The following is a 22,313-nucleotide window of genomic DNA, read 5'->3' as shown; positions in this document are numbered from 1 at the left end:
GCTATGGGCATCATGGTGGTGCATTAGTTACCTTGCTGCCTCACAGCACTGAGGTCCTGAGTTTGATTCCCACCAAGGCCCTATCTGTGCAGTTTGTATTTTTCCCTTTGCACTTCTCTGGGGTTCCCCAGGTACTGTACTGCAATTTCTGCATGTGGCAGGGAATATAGATTGTAAGGGACTGGGGGCTGGGCAATATTCTCTGCAAAGGGATGCAGATTATGCGAGTGCTATATAAATACCTGTCAAAAAATAAATTGTCTAGACACAATCCAAAATAAATAAATGATTTTTCTACTGTGCATATTGTACTACCTAAAAAAATGACAACAGTATAAACTTTTATATTTATATATATATATATATATATATATATATTTATATTCTGATAGGTAACAGTTTGTGCAATGACTAAATTTTTAAATCTAAAGTGTAAAAAGTTGGCATGTTTGGTGTGATTTGGGGTAACAATTTGTAAATATTGCAGCCCTGTAAACATTTGTTACAGGGCTGCAATGTTAATAGAAGTAATTTTTTTCGAAAAGAACAATCCCACTGAGACAATTGGTAAATGTGTAGGATGGGTAATTTGGCTTAGTCCATTCTCATGTGGGATTATTGTAGAGTGGTATTCAACACGTGTTGCCTAAATATCATGTTTCTCTTGTTGAAAGATCTTTTCGAGGGCTCGAGTCATTCAAAGAGCGGCTCAGTTTCTATAGTTTCCAAACCTCAAATAAAAAGGCCTTTGATTAACAATGGTTTGGCAACGCAGTGGGCCACACATTAAAGTTCTAATGTGGCAGGCAGGTTTAGAGAGGCAGTCTACAGCAAACTGGCAAAATCTCCTCAATCCCTGTGGTTTATGTGAATATATTTTTGATTAACAATAATGGCTTGCAAATTCTACAGACAATGACGTAGTGATAACACCTGAAAAACAAAAAAATAATAATGTGAAAATACATTTTATAGTAAACAAAATACTGAAAAAAAATATATATAGTTTTTTGTAAGAGTGGACAGGAGCTACAGTAGGAAGGGCAGTGCGAATTTATACAATAAAGGTACATTATATGTAGCCCATGGAGAAAAGTCTTTTTTCAAAAGTCAATGCTGATACGAATGATAATTTTCACTAATCTGACATCAGTAAAGATATTTGGCACCTCTACCCACTCTTAAGGGCTGCACATGGTGAGGATTAATGTCTGATGTTGCTGAGCTAGTGTCAGATGATGGCACATAGATATCGAGCTCCAGTCCCTTTAAACATTGCTCAGTAGTCAGATTTTCCTTTAAAAAAATGGATGGATTTGGTGGACCCCATATGAAACTTACATCTAAAGGATATACTGTAAGATACTTTAGTGATGGTGGACTATACCACTTAATACTTATGAAGCTTTCCCATTATGCACTATGCACTACTAAATAGCAAATGAATAGAGCTGTTATACCAAGTGGATCTGCTTGATGTTTTACATTACTACAGATCAGTGTACAAATGGTATCTCCCTACTGATACTGGGGGACCTGGCACTCTTGCCTGATGTAACGGATGGATGTTCCGCGGAACACTTTTTAAAAAAAAAATGTAATATCACTTAGTACAGTATATTATAACATCTATTAGATATTGCTTTTTTTTTTTTACTATGGCCTATTATCTTGTAGAGAATTATTTTGTGTATGTTTTTATGACAATAAGCCATTTATTTTTTAGCACTAACGGAGCAGAAGTTTTTTATTTATTTTTGTTATTTTATTAGTTATATCAATATCATCCTCTAATTTGTCCCTATTTTACATTTGCATCTCAAACCAGTGGACATCGGATGCTAGAAATGAATGTCCAAAGCATATTGATTTATCAAGGGTGAGTATTATTAACCCACTTGTGGTCTTTGAATACTATCCACTTAATTGATGTGCACAATGTAAAAAAATCTTGTCACCCCCTCCATTGAATGACCAAAGGGAACCCTTACAAGATTTCTATAACATCTTCAAAGAAAGGAAGAGTACATAAGGGAAGAGGGCCCTGCTCATGAAAGCTTGCAATCTATCGGCAAGGGGTGCACAAATAGGAGTGACACAGAAGAGTGAATAAGTGTGTGGTGACATTAAGGGTGGGTTAGGTGAAGAGTTGGAGACTTTGATAAAGAGATGGGTATTAAGAACCTATTTAAAGCTGTGATGAAAGTTGGACAGTCCAATGCAGAAGGCGAGTGAGTTCCAGAAGTGGGGAGCAGCACCAACAAAGTTTAAGTGGTAAGAGACAACCTGGGAAGAGACGCATTGGTCATAGGCAGAGCACAAGAGGGTGTTTGTGTGGGGTAAGATTAGTGGTATAGGGGCAGAGGACTGAGTCAGGATATTGATGATGAATATGTGGAGCTTGCAATTTACTTTGCAGGAGATATGGAGGAAATGTAGAATCTGGCATAGAGGAGAGGTAGAAACAGCATTTGGAGAGAAAAATTGGTGGAGCAGAAAAGTTAAGGATGGACTATAGTGGAGAATGTTGGAAGCAGCGAAGGTCAAATAGGAGGAAATTGTCTTAGTCCAATTGAAAGATGATTATTGAGTGGATGAGAGTTTTAGAGGCATCCAGTTTGAGAACGGTCTGATCCTGGTGACACTGCATATGTAAAAGTGTAATGAATGAGAGGGGGCATGTATGTGGCACTTAAAAGACAGTGGGGAATCGAAGATAGCTCCTAGGCAGCATATTAAATAAGAGACTGTGGTGTTTTTAACAGACAGAGAGAATGGGGGAGATATAAATGAATTGTTTCAAGCCTCAAGTCAATAGACTCCAGACTTTGACAGATGTCACACCTACAGGAAAAGAGGTATGTAATTTCTTGGATTAGTGCATTACTATGCAAAGTTTATCTACTGTACTTTTTAAGACAGATTTCTGCAAAGTTTTGCAGGCAGCCCTGTGATCTGTGTTTCTTGATACAACAGTGATGCTTAACCAATTGATTTTAATGGAAAATCGACCATGTGGTAAAATTAAATATATTAATGCTGGAGAAAAAGTTTAATTGTGACATTGTCCAGCAATGCAGTTGTCCAATTAACCCTACAACATTAATGAGCATGGTTGTGTCAGTGAGAAGACAGGGAAGTTCTAACCATATTTGTTTTATTGTCTGAGGTAAAGGAGTCATAGAGCAGCACATGTATAGCTACAGATGTAAATGGATCAAGAACACAGCATGCATACAGTATACCTCAGTTCTCTTTAGGAGTTTGGATATCCAGGCCTAGATAATGGTGCATACACACGGTCAGATTTGTCAGATGTGTCAGATGAACGATTGAACGATTTGCACGATCTGCACAATTTGAATGATTTTTGACTGCATTGAAATAAATGGAATCGTCCAAATCTGACTGCAAACACATCAGATGTCAGATATCGTTATCTGACCATCGGGAGCGCGCATCGTTCATCGATGGTTATTACCTGGAGGTAATAACCATGTTTAAGGGTGGAAGGTTGGTGTGCAATCATAGTGGCCCCACCACTCACTGATCAAAGTGTGGGATTTGCGTCATTGTACAACAGGGAGGGGGCTATGATAATGTGATTTAATGCAAATTATATCATCATCCTATTGGATGCACATTTTACTCGGAAAGTGGGGAACATGTGGGAGAATCTCTGTCTTTCTCTCTCTTTCTAGGGAGTCCAAGAGAGCTCTCAAAAGTTTGCGACTCTCATGGCGATTCCGGGAAAGTTGGTATGTCTTTCATTCTAGCAGATCCATTTAGACTGGGCTGTCATTGCTTTTAAACTACATAAATCCCATCTGGTTATGTGATAAAGGGGAGGAGCTATAAGCACTTAATACCTTCCTCCTATGGTAGATAGCCATTTAGCCTCACTATCCTGTGGAACAGCAAACAAAGCAAATGTATTAAATATATTATTCTTCAAGTTCACACATTGCGAACAGATCCAATTCCTCTACTTTGTGGGGACCACTGATGAGGATGTTCCTCCATAAAGAAACACCAGTCCTCTACTTTCCTACTGTTGCATCATTGCTTCATCTGATCTACTAATTCTAGAAGATTATTACATGTTATTCCATCACAATGCTGAAGCAGTATAGAGAGTGGTGATGACATACTTTATTGACCTAATGCTGCTTCATAGCCTACTCTACAAATCAGTTCCTCCCTTGTGCAAGTTCAGTTTCATCTGGGGTACGCACAAATTATGGTAAATTAAGTTTGGCTGCCATTTACATTGGATCTCTGTTTTCTCAGTCTATTCACCCACTATAAAGAATGCATATTATTAATATGTACAAATAAACCAGTGTATATAAAATATTATTAAGTTAAAAAGAGACAAATGAGCCATGCTAATTGTTTATTGAAGTTAGTCTAATTGTGACAGTTGGCAATACTCTAAAGTGAACATATGAATGTACGAATACTGAAATACTGTACATGTAAAGCATCCGTGCAGAATGGGAGTATGACATGCTGTAACTGAGCATACAAACATAAGCTATCGTGGTACATTTTTAGCATAGTGAATTACCCCCATTTTCTTCATATTAATGGGGAGATGTACCTTCCTTGGAGAGATATAAAATGGATAAAGTTGAAGTACCAACCAGTATCTAACTGTCATGTTACAGGCTGTGTTTTAAAAATAACAGTTAGGAGTTGATTGGTTAGTACTTTCTCTCTCCAAGGTTTGATATATCTCCCCCTAAGTAATTTTCACTAAAATGTCCAAACTGCATACATATTTCTGTTTATTTTGTACATTATCTCAATTTTTGAGGTCTCATCATTTATATTTTTTTATTCATTTCTCTGACTTCTGGCAGTCACCATAATGAAGTCTCAATAAGTGTCCTTGATACAGAATATGATAAAAACACTACATATCTCTGTCAATGACATGTAACAAAACAATACATTACTAACTGTACGTATTTGTACTTAAAGCCCATTTTTGCATTCCACATTAATGCAGGAGGAATCTACATCTGCTCCTAAAATACCTGATGCACGATATCAGTATGTGTTTGTTGAAGATCCAAATAGTTTACACATTGAACTAAACAATGCAAATATATTGTCTTCACAATGAAAACACTTATAAATCACCGTTAATGGCAATAAACACTGTACAATTCATTTTAAACATATTTTTACTTCAATGTTTTATTACATAGGGAGTAAAATTAGAAGCTCTTAGGGGATAACATAGAAATATCTAACATGTAGGACAATGTACAGAAAGATTTATAAAAAAAAATATTAAGTTTTATTTATTTGTTAAAATGTATTTTTATAACACCAGCATATTCCATTGTGCTTAACATTGTGAACAAAATAGTAATCAAATGAGACTGGGTATTAACAGACAGACAGGGAGGTAAGTGAGCCCTACTTGTTAGCAGGAGTTTCAATACATGAGAATAAGTGGTCCAGACAGTTCTTGGTGGTTTACATGATCCATTCACACAGCAATCTTTGCCACAGGGTTATGTGAGTGTACAAAGTGAACATATGTAAGTTTTGTGTGAACTCTGTATATGGGAGGTAGGGGTAGAATACCTTTATAAAGGATGTTTCAGGAATTAGCTTAAATAGGTGAGCTTTGAATGAGAGACGTAGCTGAGGGGTTGAGTTGGGAGATATTTTGGGATGTATGTTGGTGTATTTTTCTATAGAAGTCAGTAAAACCCATTGATTTTGATCTATTGCGATTCATTTTAACGTGCCTATTTATCAACGAGTTTTACCATACGCAGCGAGTGATAAAAGCTTATGATAAATGGTGCTCCAGCCAATCAGCTCCCTATTGTCATTTTTGAAACAGATGACTGGAGCACCATTATCATATGCAACGAGTTTTATCACTTGTTGCATATGATAAAACTTGTTGATGAAGAGGCTCCTAAATATGATAATAATGATGATGATGATGATGATGATCCTTCAAAATATTGTAAACCAGAAAAAAGTGAAGGTGGAAACACACCTGACAGCTTATATCTGTAGATGATGGGCGTTCATACACACTGAAAGACCATCATCTATCTGGCAGCTGCGGGTCCCGCTGGCCGGGGGATGCCCCCCTCCCTGTGGCTGCCGCTGCATGTTTACGGGTGGTCTGCAGACCGTCTGTACACACTTGCCGATGGACAGATATATCTGTAGACATATCTGTCCATTGGCTGTGCAGCACAGCCAATGCAATATGTCTGTGAATGACTTCATTCGCAGACATATATCGCTGGTACACACTGTCCGACGGGCAGCAGATATTTTGGCCGACCAATATATCGGCCAGTTTGTACCCAGCATAAGAGAGGATTGCATTTGGTGTACATTTGTTTGCGCTTGGCACACGGTATGACAACTAAATCAAAGCAGTGGGTATAAAACTTAGCTTGAAGTTTGAAGCATTATGCTGGGTACACATTCAACGATGTGTACCCAGCACGATCTCGCAAGCGACGTGACCCGGCGGGGTTCCCAGCATCGGCAAGTGCAACATCGCGATGGCAAGGCCCATGCTGCATTCGGCAGCATGGCCCTCGCTAACGATGTCGCCCACTGGATCTGCATGACGAAGTACGGGAGCACGCATCATCAGCTACATAGAGGGTACACACTAGATGTGCCCGGTACACAATAGATGTGCCCGATATGTCGTCCGGATTGGACAACATATTGTCTAATGTGTACTGGCCTCTAGATTTTAACCCACTTACGGGTTACTTAAAAGCACGGCTTAGAAACTGCTTGTTGCAGCACCAACATTTCCCATAAACTATTATATTAGATCTTTTGGCAATTACATGCAAATTCACATGTGGTTAAAAACTTTTTACAAATCACTAGAACATATTAAAAAGCTCAAAATCAGGAGATCTTTCCAAAGACAGCTGTTCCATCTGGGTGAGCACATGAATTGAGGCTTGATTACTGATTCTGCATTGTGAATCTGTGTTCTGCCAAAAGCAGATGCAGTGAGGTCATAATATAGTACACACGCGCACACTTCCCCTTCTTTATTGTATACAAATATAACTTGTTTTAATATCTTTATATACAGTACTGCACATATTAACACAATAAAGTAGCAGTATACCTAGGGATGTGCGCCGACCTCTGTGTATTGGTTTTGGATCTGTATCTCCTTCGTGTTTTGGATCTGGATTTGGTTTTGCCAAAACAGCCCTTGCGTGTTTTGGTTTTGGATCTGCTTTTTCTTTCAAAAATTTATAAAAACTATAATTTGGGCCTTGTTTTGTTCCTACAGTATTATTAACCTCAATAACATTAATCTCCACTCGTTTCCAGTCAATTTTGACCACCTCACACAATATGTTCACCAACATAGGCCAAACCAACTCACAAGTACGTTCAATAGAAAACAATACAACACAGAAATTTACTAAAAATCGTGCGGGGAATATCCTTGTGTGACACCCGTGAAACGGACACCCCTAGGACTGTGAGGGGTTAATAGAGCCTTGGACCATAAAGGAGTTAAGATCTCCTCCAGCACGGGGACAGCGGGCGCTGATTGGAGGAGCCTGTCCTGCCACTTTAAGCGAGGGATGTGGCCAGGTGTGCGCGCCAGGAAGAGAGAGAGAGTGGTGTGCGTGCCAGGGAGCAGAGAGAAGTGTGGTGTGCAGCATGTGGAGAGAAGGCAGAGACCGCCAAGCTGCAAGGCTCCGGGGAGCAACAGCTAACCCCATTTTTAAGGCAGGGTGGGGGGGTTGCTGGACAAACGGAGGCGTTCTTGAAGGAACACCTACCGTTTGTGGGCAGCCCTACTGACATCACCAGTGCTGATGGTGTCCTCAATGCAGGGTGCCAGCAGTGTCGGCAGCGGGTTGTCGGCAGTGTGGGGTGCTGGCAGTGGCGGCGGCAGTGGGGGTGCCAGTGGTGTCAGGCATGGGGAATGGGTGGCATCTTCCTACCTTCCTGTGCCCATTGAAATCAATTGGCTTAACGCTGATTGGCTGAGAGCCGTGACACATGACTCTCTCAGCCAAAAAGTGTTAAGCCCATTGAATATAATGGGACTTTCCAAAATGGCTGCATGAGGCAAAACCTTGCGATCCGACAGCGGGATTGCAAGGTTTTGCCATGATTAGGGATCTGCAGGCAGGGAGATCTGAGACACAGCCTGATCCCCGAACTTTGGGTGGGTCCTTTTCTCTGAGAACCGGATCCACTCTAATTCCTATATAGGGCACTCACGAACTGATCTGTAAAACTAATGTAACAGGTGTATAGGGCTACTGGGGATATAGAAAATTAAATTAAAACTTACTTAATAGTACTCCTAAAATAATGATGTCAGCAAAATATTAGATAAAAGCAAGTGGAAAAGTGAATAACACCCCTTTTACACCAACCTAAAAATCCTGAGTTGATGCGCATCAACACGGGATTTTTAGGCCGGTGTAAAGGGGTGTTATTCACTTTTGCACTTGTTTTTTTTGTAAATGGATCCACCCTAGTCCCGTGGCAACCTGCAGTATAAACGGCGAGACCCGGGTCACAATGACCTGGATCGTGCCACATGCCGCCCGACTAGCCGGCTTCAGTAGAGCTTGGTGATGACATCATCTCCAAGCATCCATTGCAACGCTGGAAGAGCTGGGTAACTGCAGACCCGCCTCCGTTGTGAACAGTGCCGACCCGGCCATACTCTGGGTTGGCACTGCAGGAGGTAAGTGTCTGTCCCAGGTCTGATCTGGGTTGGAAAATTGTTCCAAATCCCGTTTCAGACCTGGGACTTTCGTGTAAAAGTAGTATTAGTAAGTGAATTTAACTATAATCTTCGTGGATTTTTTAGACCAGTGGTTGGGGGAGGAATAATTTTTTTACATCAGCAATACCGTGGTGGGGTTATAAATGCTAAGGTACAATTATTTAACAATAAGTTGCAAATATAGCAACTAAATAAGTGGCTGCTTAAAATTACACTATCTCTGGAATTGCGAATACTGCTATTTTGACACACAAGAGATTGTAATATGATGATTACTTCAAGGATAATATAAACTGTAACAATTGTTTTTGAATATAATAATTATTACATTTGAAAACATTAACATTTACAGTATTCAGACAATAACAGCTCAATAACAAAGAATTTATTGTCTCACTGTCATCATTTAACTTTATTTATATGATGAGAAACTATTGCTAAATTCAATATGTTATAAAGCACAGATTTAATCTATTTTACCAATTTGCGTATGCTACAGTGCTTTAATGTGTAAAATCACTGAACAACCACATGGGAATAAAACACTAACAGAGAAATATAAGTTATTTTCTCATTTAATTCACTTTATCAATTATTCACGTTTGCACTTGGTTTTATCTAATATTTTCCTGGTCTCATTATATTAGTAATAGTAATTATCTATATCCCCGATAGTCCTATACGCATGTTGTTATATTAGTTTTAATGATCAATTTGTGAGTGCCCTGTATAGGAATACTGTTTCAATGTTGTGTTATAATTGAATTTATTTCTAGCTGCACCTCTCTATATATACTACTACTTATTAATAATAATAAAATATGAGGGAAGAACAATCTTAATTTATAGGAGTCTATGCAGGTATAATTTATAAAGTAATAAGTATGGAATTTCACCTGGTTACTGCCTCTTGCTTCAGCTGATGGAATGGCAAACTGAGCTGATCTTCCATCTGCTGCAATCTTTTACATGAGGTTGCTGCATACCGCAAATGCCCACAAATATTACTGCCCACTGACAGCATCTCCTTCAAGCACCTGTCTTCTTTTTTTTTTTTTATTCTAAACCACCACCAAGTTTATTGTATGCACAAAACATGGTGTGGCTTCAAATTCACCCAGGTGTAATGCTCATATAATGTTACATGCGCAAATGCAGAAATTACATATCCTGAGGAGAGTCTTAATGGGGTAGGCACTGCAAACCCGGGTCACACCCAGGATTTTGTACATGGGTCTATCCTGGGTGCGACCCGGCTGAGACCCCTTTCAGACTGGTGGCCCTACCTGGCTTATTGCTGGGTCGATGACTTCACCGCCGTCAGTAAACGCTGCACCATGAGCTGAGTTTAATACGTGTTCAACCTTGCTCGTTACCCATGTTGAAATGCCGGGTTATTTCAATTGGGCCTTTTCACACTGAACAATATCCCGGGTTGCTGTGCGTTCACACAAAATAACCCGGGTTATTGCTGAAACTGTGGGGTATTAGTGGACCTGATGATAAAGAGAGTAGCCTGCCTGTGAATGAGCTGATGTTGTGTGTTAGATACTGCTGCTGAAGGCGATACTCCCACTCATTGGGCTGTCACAGTCACGTAATGTTTCATTTAACAAGTACTGATTGTCCACATATCTGTAGTTAAGTGGATACTCGACACATTTTCTAGGCCAAGAATAAGGTATTTCTTTTAACTTCTGAGTACAGGTGAGGAATTACTGTTCTGGTAAAATGGAATTGAGATGGAATTTGGTAGCGGGGACACAGGAACCCAACTAACTCTCTAAAACCAGATGCATTGATGGCAGGTACCGGATGCAAATCTAATGCTAGCATAGCTGTCATGACTTCTGCTGTGAAACTGGATGGCAGCTTTCATACTTGCTTCCTCTTACAAATTATTGTTTCACAATCAATTGTTGTTTGAAACTACTAGTCTTCTTGCTACCCTTCTTTGATGAAGAATCACCCCCAGCAGCCCTAGCGCGCGAGGATTCTTCTTGGGAGTCAGTTAGCCTTCTGAAATTGGATATAAGAGGACTACCTCTGATTCTAATGATTGATGAAGAAGGTGTTGGCGGTGGAAAATGTATGTTTTTATTTCACAGGATTTAGGAGATTTGCCCAAATAATTTGCATGATCTCGCTGCAAATGATGTAACATGGAGGAGGTTCCTCAATGGTTAACGTCCCTACCTGTACATACTTTAGCCTCACAAACCATACAGGTGGCTTTACAAATTTTGTCAGGATTTGGGTAAAATAATTATAATTCCACATGAAAGAAGTGGCTTTTTTTTGGCTTATGTCATGGCATGACAATGGCCTTCTTCTTAATACTGGCAAGAACTGTTGCCACTGGTGGCTGGCTGACTTTGATACAAACACATTCATCATCAACATCCTCATTAGTGTCAGATACACAAATATCCCCCTCATCCAGTGTCACTTCCACAGTAGCATCCTCAATTTCTATGTCACCATTATTACTTGTAATGCTACTCATTCTAACATTTGCAGAGGGTACAGAAATGGTGGAAAGAGGATTCTCTATGAATACAGTTTCAGAAATTTCAGACTCACACATAGCAAACTTGGACACCCTTTGACTCTCCTCAGGAATCTGTGAAGTTTGTTAACATATAGTTTGTTCTTCAGCCTCAGTGTTCCTTTTGTCCCCTGATTTGCCTATTTTAACACATAACACATGTAGACTCAGAGCAAGGAGGTGTTGCATGCAAGGTTATAGAAGATATCCTGGCTTCCGCAATAGGCATTCTAGAGCATAAAACAGCAGTAGCAGGTCCACCACTCATGAAGGAAGGCCATGGTCTGAACCTTTTCTTGCCACTGCACGTGGTATATGGCATGTTGCCAATTTTACATTTCCAGGAAGTAAATTTTCCTTAATTGTTAGAGTGATGATTTTCCTTTAATATTGTGAAATATTGTTTAGAATTCAGGTGCCCTTTCTTAAACCTTATTTCCCCTTCACCAACTTTATTAGATGTTGACTGGCAGCAACCGCAGTACTAGTACTGGGTTGCTGCTCCTTCTCTTCTATCAACTGATCCATGATTTGTATACACATGATTATTTTTAATTTCCTTTAGAAAAAGGATTCAGTTTTGTTTTAGACAACAGGGAATAAATATATTTATTAGAATTTTATTTTTTATAACTGGAAAAAAACAGCACTGGCTCTCAGTGTCCCAGCTCTCTCTCTCTCTTAGCCACCTGGCCTCTCACAGCGGCAGTACTACAATCACAGTATTTCCTCCCTACTGCCAGTCTCTTTACAACAGCCCAGGCATTTTAAGCTCCACCCCCAAAAGCCCTTATCTCCCTCCTTCATGTGGCTGGCAGAAATCCCTGTAGGGTGTCCACAGGGTCCTAGATCCCGGTCAATAACCCCTCAGTTTCCCGGGTATCACCATATATGTTATTTCCTAGACATTTCATGGAACACAAATAGCCTAATTCTGAGTTGAATGCAAATCCAAAAGCAATTACCAAGAGATAGCACTGCACCATGCATATGCACCGTGCTGGAGGTTACGAGGGCAGATGATTTTATTCCTGTGTGACCATTATGTCAGTGAAATGGCCATTTCTGGGTGGCAACTGAGCAGTCAATGTACGGGCGCAGGGAAAGGACTCGTGTCATGGATGTGTCATGGATGTGTAGGTCGACTTCCGTATTTGTTTGTGGCATGCGGACGGAGTTTGATTGCCTGTTTCAGTGTCAATACTAATGATGGTGGCTACAGACAGTGGACGGTGCGACTGTATGCATGAGGGATGAGCGGATGCTGGCATTAGCAGAAGGTAATAAATGTGGATACTGCAGATTTACGCACTTGGGGTCGCTTTGCGTCCGACTAAGAATCTATCCCATACTGTATTGGGTTACTTCATATGACAAATATTTTACTGAGTCCTCCAGAGTACCTCAGAATTCATAGGGCACTTTATAAGATAAATAATTTACTGGGTACTAGTTCATATGGGATGCGGTCATAAGACCATCAGTCGGGATGTTGGCACCTAGAATGTTGGCGCTGGAATATCGACACCTATCAGAATCCCAGAGCCGGCATCCCGATGGTAAGTACTGGGGTTAGGGGGAGGGTTAGGGTTAGGCACTAGGGGGAGGGTTATGGTTAGGCACTAGGGGGAGGTTAGGTTTAGGGTATGGGTAGGGAGGGTTAGGGATAGGGGTAGGGTTAGGCACTAGGAGGAGGGTTAGGCACTAGGGGGGAGGTTAGGTTTAGGGTATAGGGAGGGATAGGAGTAGGGTTAGGCACTAGGAGGAGGGTTAGGCACTAGGGGGGAGGTTAGGTTTAGGGAATGGGGAGGGAGGGTTAGGGATAGGGTTAGGGTTAGGCACTAGGAGGGTTAGGCACTAGGAGGAGGGTTAGGCACTAGGGGGGAGGTTAGGTTTAGGGTATGGGGAGGGAGGGTTAGGGATAGGGTTAGGCACTAGGAGCAGGGTTAGGCACTAGGGGGGAGGGTTAGGCACTAAGGGGGAGAGGTTAGGTTTAGGCAGTAGGAAGGTAGGGGTAGGAAGAGAGGGAGGGTTAGGATACTGACTGACAGGTGTCGGTATTTTAACCTGTCAGGATGCCGACGTCGGGATTCTGAAAGCCGGGTACCCATCCCCTTCATATAACACATGACAGTCCTATTAATTGCACCATACTTTAAATATTGCAGTCATAGAAATATTGCCCATCTCTTTTTCTAAACAATGAAGTAAATGTAGTGCAGCAATTATCCTACAATAAAAGCAGTCTTCCGCTCAATAATCTCCTGTTTTTAGAAACTCACAAGGTTGTGAGAGAATTTGTTTTTACATTTTCTTTTCACAGCAAAAAAACATTATTTCCCGTATGGATATTGCAAGCCTGGGGGAAAACAGTACGGAAACCTGCACAGAGATGATGTCTATAATACAGCACATTTTGAAATTATATTAACACTTACAGTGCATAGCAAGAGAATTGCTACAATTAACTATGCAGAAGGGTAATAATTACCAGTTCAAACAGGGCCCAAGGACAGTCATTTTCTACCAAGGTGCACTGTCCTTACCCTGGGCCATGGGTAACACCTTTAGAGTGAAATTAGGTTGGAAAGAGATAAAACATTTTAAATGCATCATTTTTATTAATAGAGAATATTTCCTAATACACATAGCTTTCTTAAAACATAAGACAGTAAGTCATTGTGCAATGCACATCATTGGCAGACAGTGATGCTCAGCATTTGCATCCCACAAGACATGTATTTTCCATTAATAATTGTTGCTTAGGGCTCTACTTACTAAGCAGTGTTAGGAGACAAAGTGATAAGGTTCCAGCCAATCAGCTCCCAACTGTCATTTTTCAAACACAGCCTGTGAGATGACAATTGGGAGCTGATTGGCTGGCACCTTATCACTTCCTTATCACTTTTCACTCTGTCTCCTAACCCTGCTTAGTAAATAGACCCCTTAGTTTCTTATGCTGAGTACACACTGGCAGATATATTGTCCGATCAATTAATCGGCCAATATATTGTGTGCCCATCGGTGAATGTGTACCAGCGATATGTCTGAGGACGACGTCATTCACAGATATATAGCACGTGGCCAGAAGACAGATAATTGTTGTTCAGTATTAATTACTGCACTTCACACGGCAGCTGTGTCAAGAAGTCAGACACAGTTAAGGTGTGTACACACTGGGCAATTAAAGTGGATGACTGAATGATAACGATATTGTTATCGTTCAGTCATCCACTTTATCGTCCATTTTTAACACCAAAACGATGAACTATAATGACGATGCGCGTTCCCGCAGGTCGTTCGTCATTATCGTTCATTGGGTAAACATGCAGGCCAACCTGACGATATTGTCAGGTTGCTGCGTGTTGGGGAATGGGGGAGAAAGCCTGGCACTGAACGATATCATTGTTAATGTTATCGTTCAGCGGGTGTGCTCAATGTCATGAACGACATTGAGCACACCCTGCCAGGGACACACTATATGATATCGCTCAGGGAGCATATCATCTAGTGTGTACGCTCCTTTAGTGTATGCATGGGCGTGTGTTATTGTAATCTTTTATTTAAATGTACAGGACTGCACTACACAACCAGTGCAATCACATAATATTATTCAGTCCCTGAGCTTATAATCTAAATTGAGAACCATGAGTACACAAATGCCAGTCTTTCTTACTATTTTCACATGTTGATATGTGATACCCTATACTATGAGTTTATTCACAATGTAATCATACAACATAGTATAACAGTAAAAATGGCAATACTGAATCCTTTCTTATGTTTGTTATACTTTGCAAGAACAAAGAAACCCTTGGCAATATTCATATATCAACAATGCATTTCAGTAGACCGTAACACACACATTAACACTCTTGTTTATTTTATTTTTCAGGAACTTGCAGATCACTAGCGAACTCTGGACTTCAAACCTGCAAACTATAAATGGGTAAGTATGCTCTAGTGGCAATTAACAAATGACTAATTTTGCAATTCCTTTAACATCTCTAAAATATATACAAAAACCTCACTTGAGTATGATTAAACGGATAAGGTTACATCAAGAATACAATTGCAAACTTGTGTTACTTTTCTATACACCTTTTTAGGAAAATGTTTTCCTCACATTACTGCACTTTTCATGTCTCGTACAATGCTAGTTCAGTGCTGAAATAGTTAATGGGGTGCACCCTTCGTTGCCCAGGATATGAAGAACAGTTCTTAAACTGCTCCAGCTACAGTACTTGTCTGTATTTAATGCAATACTGTAATCCTCTGTAAATGATCCTGCTGCGATGGTGTTGGTATTACAGTCAGTTCCTTCTCTGCTTAGCAACCTTAGTTCATAGCGAGAGTATTACAGGTGCTGGCAGTGAAGTGTCACCCTAACACTGCTGGTAACTGTTGTACCTAACCTCCAATATGCGGTATCAGGGGGTTAATCTTACTATTATGATTGCAGTCTATAAACCCCAGGCTGATCTCTGAAGAGACTACTATTCATATGTAACGGTGGACAAATGTAGGCCTCCAGTTAATAGGCGCTAATGTCACTGAGTGTCTATTTGGGAGGTTGCAGCAGCTTTTCTTACCCCTCCAGTACATACTTGCCTACTTTTGAAAAAGCATTTCAGGGAGATTGTGAATGCAGCACCTATGAGCGCGTCTTACAGTGGGCGTGTACTGATAAATCTGAGAGGCGTGTCCTAAACCTGACTTACATCCAAATGTAAACCAGCCCAAAAGCAGTTAGTAAGATCTGTTTGTTGATGAAAACACACTGATACTTTTCAGAAATTCATAGGGATCATTGTGCCTTATAATAACCAATGCAAGGAAATGACACTAATGATCCCATTTGCATGTATTTATCTCTATTTTTTAATATAACCGCTTCATAATGGGGGTAAGGATGAAATGAGGGAGATTGCTAGATTCTTCAGGGAGACAGGGAGATTGCTACTATTTCAGGGATTCTCCCTGACAATGAGGGAGAGTTGGCAAGTATGCTCCAGTATCAGCTCTCAACCTCTGGCTCCTTTACAAGCTCAGTCTCTCTATATTTCCGCAGCTCCGCCTGAGGCACTCCCTTAGGGGTCGTCCGACACACCCGTCTTATGCTGATTGTTCTCAGAACCTCCACGGATGACACAGCTTACTCCCATCGGATGTTCCCCGCCTCAGAGACCTCCACTGCTCATCCCGGAGTACGGCCGCAGCCCTCAGGTAATCATCAAGGCAGCGCAGCCCCTTCTCCTGTCCAGCTACCTCACCAACTGCACACACCAACTGCCATTTTTCTCTAGTTCAAATCCTTGAGCCAGCTACAGTACTCACTGGTCCCCTAACGTCCACCACCACTGAGGGGGCAGTGCAAATAGTCCCTGAACCTCAATGAAACCAGTTAAATCATGCCCTATATTAGACAATGGCAGGAGTCACATTAATATTTTATATTTTCATAGAGGCACATCAGTGTGGGTAGGAACAAAGGGTGTTGGTGGAGTGCCACAGATACTGTCTGTTTAAGAATTACATGATAAACGGGTCATCTGTAATTTTGTTTCTGTGAATTTGGCAGTAAGGAATGAATATTTTTAAGTGTTGGCAAACCTGGCATCTTGATTAAGAATTGAACTTGTGGGTTCTATGCTATTGCACCGCCCTCTTGGAGTCATCTCACAGGCTGTGTTTGAAAAATGACAGTTGGGAGCTGATTGACTGGCACCTTATCACTATTCACTCTGTCTCCTAACACTGCTTAGTAAATACACCCCTGAATCATCCCATTCACCAAAACATCAATAATACTGATGATACATATGGCGAATGTCCACCTTCCGCATAAAAAAATCCACCTTTCATCATAAAGCCAATTTATTTGTAATAGAAACACATGAGGTTCTGACATGAATTTGTCTAAGTCAGACATTAACTTGATCAAAGCAAATATATGAGTGATTCCTGTAAAGTTATAGAACTCAACAGGTTTATACTTTATATTATTATTATCATTATTATTATTTTGTTTTGAAAAAAAAACAGCATTGAATGAGGAAAGGATATGAAGAAAAGAGAGGAGGGGAGAATATGGTGGGAATTTCCAAAACAGACAAACATTCAGCCTCAAAGAATATCGTAGGTTGATTTAATTGGCTAATATTTTGGGGTCAATGCTAAGGGTCCGAGTTGACATTTCAATACTGGCAACGGCAAGACGAGTCAACCCCCTCGCTGCATAATCTCACCCCAGACTCGCAGATTTATGATGCAGTCCTGTTGAGATGCAAACAAAAATGGGAGAGTCATGGGGTACTGTAAGTCTGGTACATAACTGCACTTTCTCGTGCCACGAGCCAACTTGTGGCTAGTTAGACTAGCCCCTTTCTTTCAATGTTATACTTCAAAAGTGCAGTTAAAAGCAGAATCATTGTTCATAAGAATATTGTAGTTCCCACCAAGTTCTTTTTCATATTCATTTAAAGTCCACACTATATTAATACATCGCCCTCTAAAGCATAGATTCCAAAACATTTTAGGGCCACTTCTCTCTTGGTTCCATAAACTCATCCCCAGTACCACAGATCCATTGCAGCCGATAACACAAAACAGTAACAAATAATTTAGCACCTCTGACCTAAAGCTATTGACAATTGTCAGACCCACTGTGGGAGCTCAGGTCCATTTACCCACTTACCCTGCTGTGGAATAAGCAAAATGGAAATTGGACGAAGTTAGGCTGTAGATAAATCTAAAGATGAGTGATTCCTTTAGTACTTAACATTGAGAAGCCGATAGAGTGAAGGCAGCTATTTTGTAAGCTGCTCCAACATTCATAAGAATGCAGCCAATGATTTCAATAGAAAGCAGAGCTGCATAATTATTGTTCATGAAGTGCCTTAGAGTTGTCCACCATTCCGAGTGAATTGATATGCTACGCTATATTGTTTGGTTTAGTCACAAAATGGCTGCCTCCAATGTGTTTAGGTGACAGATGCTTTTTAAATACAGTATATGTACAAATATGTATGTGAAAAATTTCAAAATGTGATGGACATTAAATGCAGCCTCTTCTATGTTTTATCCATCAGATTTTTGATATAAGTATTTTTCAATATTGGGTTGAAAGATTTACTATTGCCAATTTGACACAACATTTTTGGGTCCACTTTTTCAGTAAAATATCACCGTGAAGCTGAGTAATACTTGCTGGTAGCAGTAAAAGGACTCGTACCGCTTTGGTGGCCAGTCATAGCTGTGGGTGTCGGATGTCAGTATGGACTGTGACTGAGCCGGTTTGGGGCAATGATTGGAACCGATGAGGACATAACAGAGCTGCTCAAACAAAGGAGGATGGAAACAGGGTTCCTGTCCCAACAGCTGCTGCTCTCACACTGGAAGAGTTAAAGCGTCACCTTAGTAGTTGTCTGGTGGTCACATGTGATCACCCAACGCTAAACAGAATATTAGACTTTCCGAAGGGGAAGGGGACCTAATGCCCAGCTCTCACACATCCCTGGTCAAATAGAAATCACTGATTTTTATTTTCAGAGAAAAGCCAAGACATCTGCCCCATGGCATACTCCAGTGAAACACCACTCAGCCACCCTTGCAAATTGGGCTGAGCGTCCTGATGATAGGACAGTGGGGCAGTCATCCGAAATTGAGACTGTACTGCGAAAAAAAGAAGAGTTGGGAGGTATAATTTAGGCAAACAGTACCCCTGGCCACTTAGTATAAATCAGGGACAGAGCTGCCAACGATGCAGCAAGTGCACTGCACTGGGGCCCCAGTGAGCTAAGGGGCCTGCCAGTGCGGCTGACCAGACGAAAAACGTGTTTTCCCTGGCCCAAGTCACCTGATGGACTGACGACCACTGGGAAGCCAACGAGGTCAAGACACAAAGAAGTATAACAGGAGAGAATAACACTTTATTAGAATGCTATGTGTGCTTCCAGCATCCAGACAGTGCAGCTGGCAGAAGGAGGCTGTTGGACCGCTTGAGAGAGATAAAGGCAGAACCTGGTGACTCCATGCCTGGTGGGGCTGCTTCAGTGAGCGACATGTATCACCATTGTCAGGGCCCAACTGTGAGCATCTCCCCCTGTCTCCTCCTGCCTCCTCCTATCACCCACTATATTCTTCTATCACCCTCTACATCCCAATCATCCACTGCATTCCTCTGTCACCCTCTGCCGCCCCTTGTCACCCTCTGTCACTCACTGCATTCCTGTCACCCACTGCCACCTTCTGTCAACCTCTGCCTCCCTCTGTGACCCATTGCATTCCTCTATTATCATTTGTAGCTATGTCACCCTCTGCCTCCCCCTGTCACCCACTGCATTCCTCTATCACCCTATGCCTCCCCTGTGACACATTGCATTCCTCTATTACCATTTGTATCTATGTCACCCTCTGCCTCCCCCTGTCAGCCACTGCACTCCTCTATCACCCTCTGCCTCCCCCTGTGACCCATTGCATTCCTCTATTACCATTTGTATCTATGTCACCCTCTGCCTCCCCCTGTCACCCACTGCATTCCTCTTTCACCTTCTGCCTCCCCCTGTCACCCACTGCATTCCTCTATCACCCTCTGCCTCCCCCTGTGACCCATTGCATTCCTCTATTACCATTTGTAGCTATGTCACCCTCTGCCTCCCCCTGTCACCCACTGCATTCCTCTATCACCCTCTGCCTCCCCTGTGACCCATTGCATTCCTCTATTACCATTTGTATCTATGTCACCCTCTGCCTCCCCCTGTCTGCCACTGCATTCCTCTATCACCCTCTGCCTCCCCCTGTGACCCATTGCATTCCTCTATTACCATTTGTATCTATGTCACCCTCTGCCTCCCCTTGTCAGCCACTGCATTCCTCTATCACCCTCTGCCTCCCCCTGTGGCCATTTGGAGTAAATTTACTAAAAGTCAATTTCAATCAATTTTAATACATTTTAATACATTTCAATTCAATCTAAATTGATGTTGTGTGTCTGGGGCTAAATCACACATTTACTAACACTTAAAAAAACAAATAGAAAATTGTCTGTCAGTAAGTCTGTGATTTATCCCCAGGAACATGATATTGATTTAGATCTATATGAAAATGTTTCATATCGATTACAATTGATTGAAATAAACCTTTACTAAATTTACTCCTCTGCCTCCCAATGTAACTTATTGTTTCCACTGTCACCCTCTGACTTGTCTCTCCCTTGCGGTAACATGGTGCACTACATGCATATTATAAACTTGGGGTGGAGCAAAGTAGTGGACCCAAAGCATAATTTTGCACCTGGGTCTACCACTCGCGTGTTCCACCACTATTATAAAGTGACATGTGCTAGGGACAATAGGGCAGCCCAGGCTGTGCAGAGCAAGCTCCGCAATCCTTGCTTTCATTTGGTACTAGCTAGCCTCTTACACTCATGGTACTGACAGCATTGAGATACATAGTGAGGAATAATCCTTCTGTGCTATCACAAAAATAGGAACTAACCTCAGTTGGCCAGGAGACAAAAACAACAAATAGATAAAGGGGTCTATTTACTAAGCCTTGGATGGAGATAAAGTGAACGGAGATAAAGTACCAGCCAATCAGCTCCTAACTGCCATGTCACAGGCTGTGTTTGAAAAATGATAGTTAGGAGCTGGTTGGTTGGTACTTTATCTCTGTCCTCTTTATCACCATATAAGGCCTAGTAAATAGACCCCTTAGCTCATTAAGTTTCTCAGCTGATATCGGAGCATTGACATGTATTGGTCCTGGGCAGCTAAGATAGCCATGAACAGGGGCACAGCGAGCTGGGGTATGGGTATGGATTACCCAGGCCTGGGCCTCTGTAGGGGCCAGGGAGTGCAGGGAAGGTGTGACCATACCCCCCACAATGCTGTGACTATGTCCTAGTACACACCTTACATTAAGTACTTACTGAAATGGTGTTGTCGTGACCATTCCAGTGGCCTCCTCCTGAAGTCTTAGTGGCCCTTGCCGTGACTACATGGTGATGTTTTAAATGTTAAACATTATTTCCACTTTAACACTGTCAGCTGATATGATGTTAGGTTTGTGCTCTGAAGCTGTTTAGTTAGGACATGGTGTTGTAGCAATGCTTCTTAAGAGCCTACACACAGTTGAACTGAAGTCGTTATTGCACTGATATTGTGCACATGGAACTAAGGGGGTCATTCAGACCCACTCGCAAGCGGCAGTACGCTCGCAAGTGGGTCGATGGTCCCCACTGTGCAAACGCACGATGGAGGGAGCTCCATCGTGCACATGCGCGAGACCCGGACTGCGACAGCCAAGCTGTCGCTCCGGGTCTCGCACCAAAGGGGGCGTGCTGTCGATGGTGACTGACAGCACGCCCCCTTTGGAGGGCGTGCCAGGGGCGTGGCGGCCAGACGGAGGCGTTCCCATGGGAACGCCTACCGTCTGAAGCCGGCCCCACTGACATCACTAGTGATGTCAGTGGGAGTGATTTTGGCTCTGATAGAGCCAAAATCACTCCAGGGCTTGTGGCTGGGAAACCCTACCGCAGGGTTTCCGTCGCAAGTCCGATGGTCGCGATGGTCAAGACCATCGCGACCATCTTTTTGGACGCTCGTATATGCTGTGGGTGGTCACCCACAGCTATACGAATGTCCAGGAGGACGCTCCATTTTAATGGAGGAGGGCCCTGATTCAGAGCGAGTTCTCTGGTCAGAGCGAGCGGCTCTGAATCAGGGCCTAAATACATATATTCACCCATATGCATAGTTAAATGCATCTCTGCAGTAAGACTGCCCCTTTCTGTATACTTGGTTTGATTCCTGTCATCATTATCAGGGCACACTTGCACCAGCCCTATCCATGGTGAAATCAGGTGTAATCATGTTCAAGTGTGCAAACGCCTCTTTACCACCCAGTTATGCCTCTTCAGCCACAAGTGGAGATTCAAGTGAGTTGCGTATGACTCGGAATCCCCCTTAGCTGTGTATGCTC

The sequence above is a fragment of the Taudactylus pleione genome, unplaced genomic scaffold (assembly GCF_031769625.1).
Source record: "Taudactylus pleione unplaced genomic scaffold, aTauple2 ptg000355l, whole genome shotgun sequence".
NCBI classification, from domain to species: domain Eukaryota; kingdom Metazoa; phylum Chordata; class Amphibia; order Anura; family Myobatrachidae; genus Taudactylus; species Taudactylus pleione.
The sequence above is the reverse complement of the archived record's forward strand: the minus strand, read 5'-3'. Positions refer to the sequence as shown.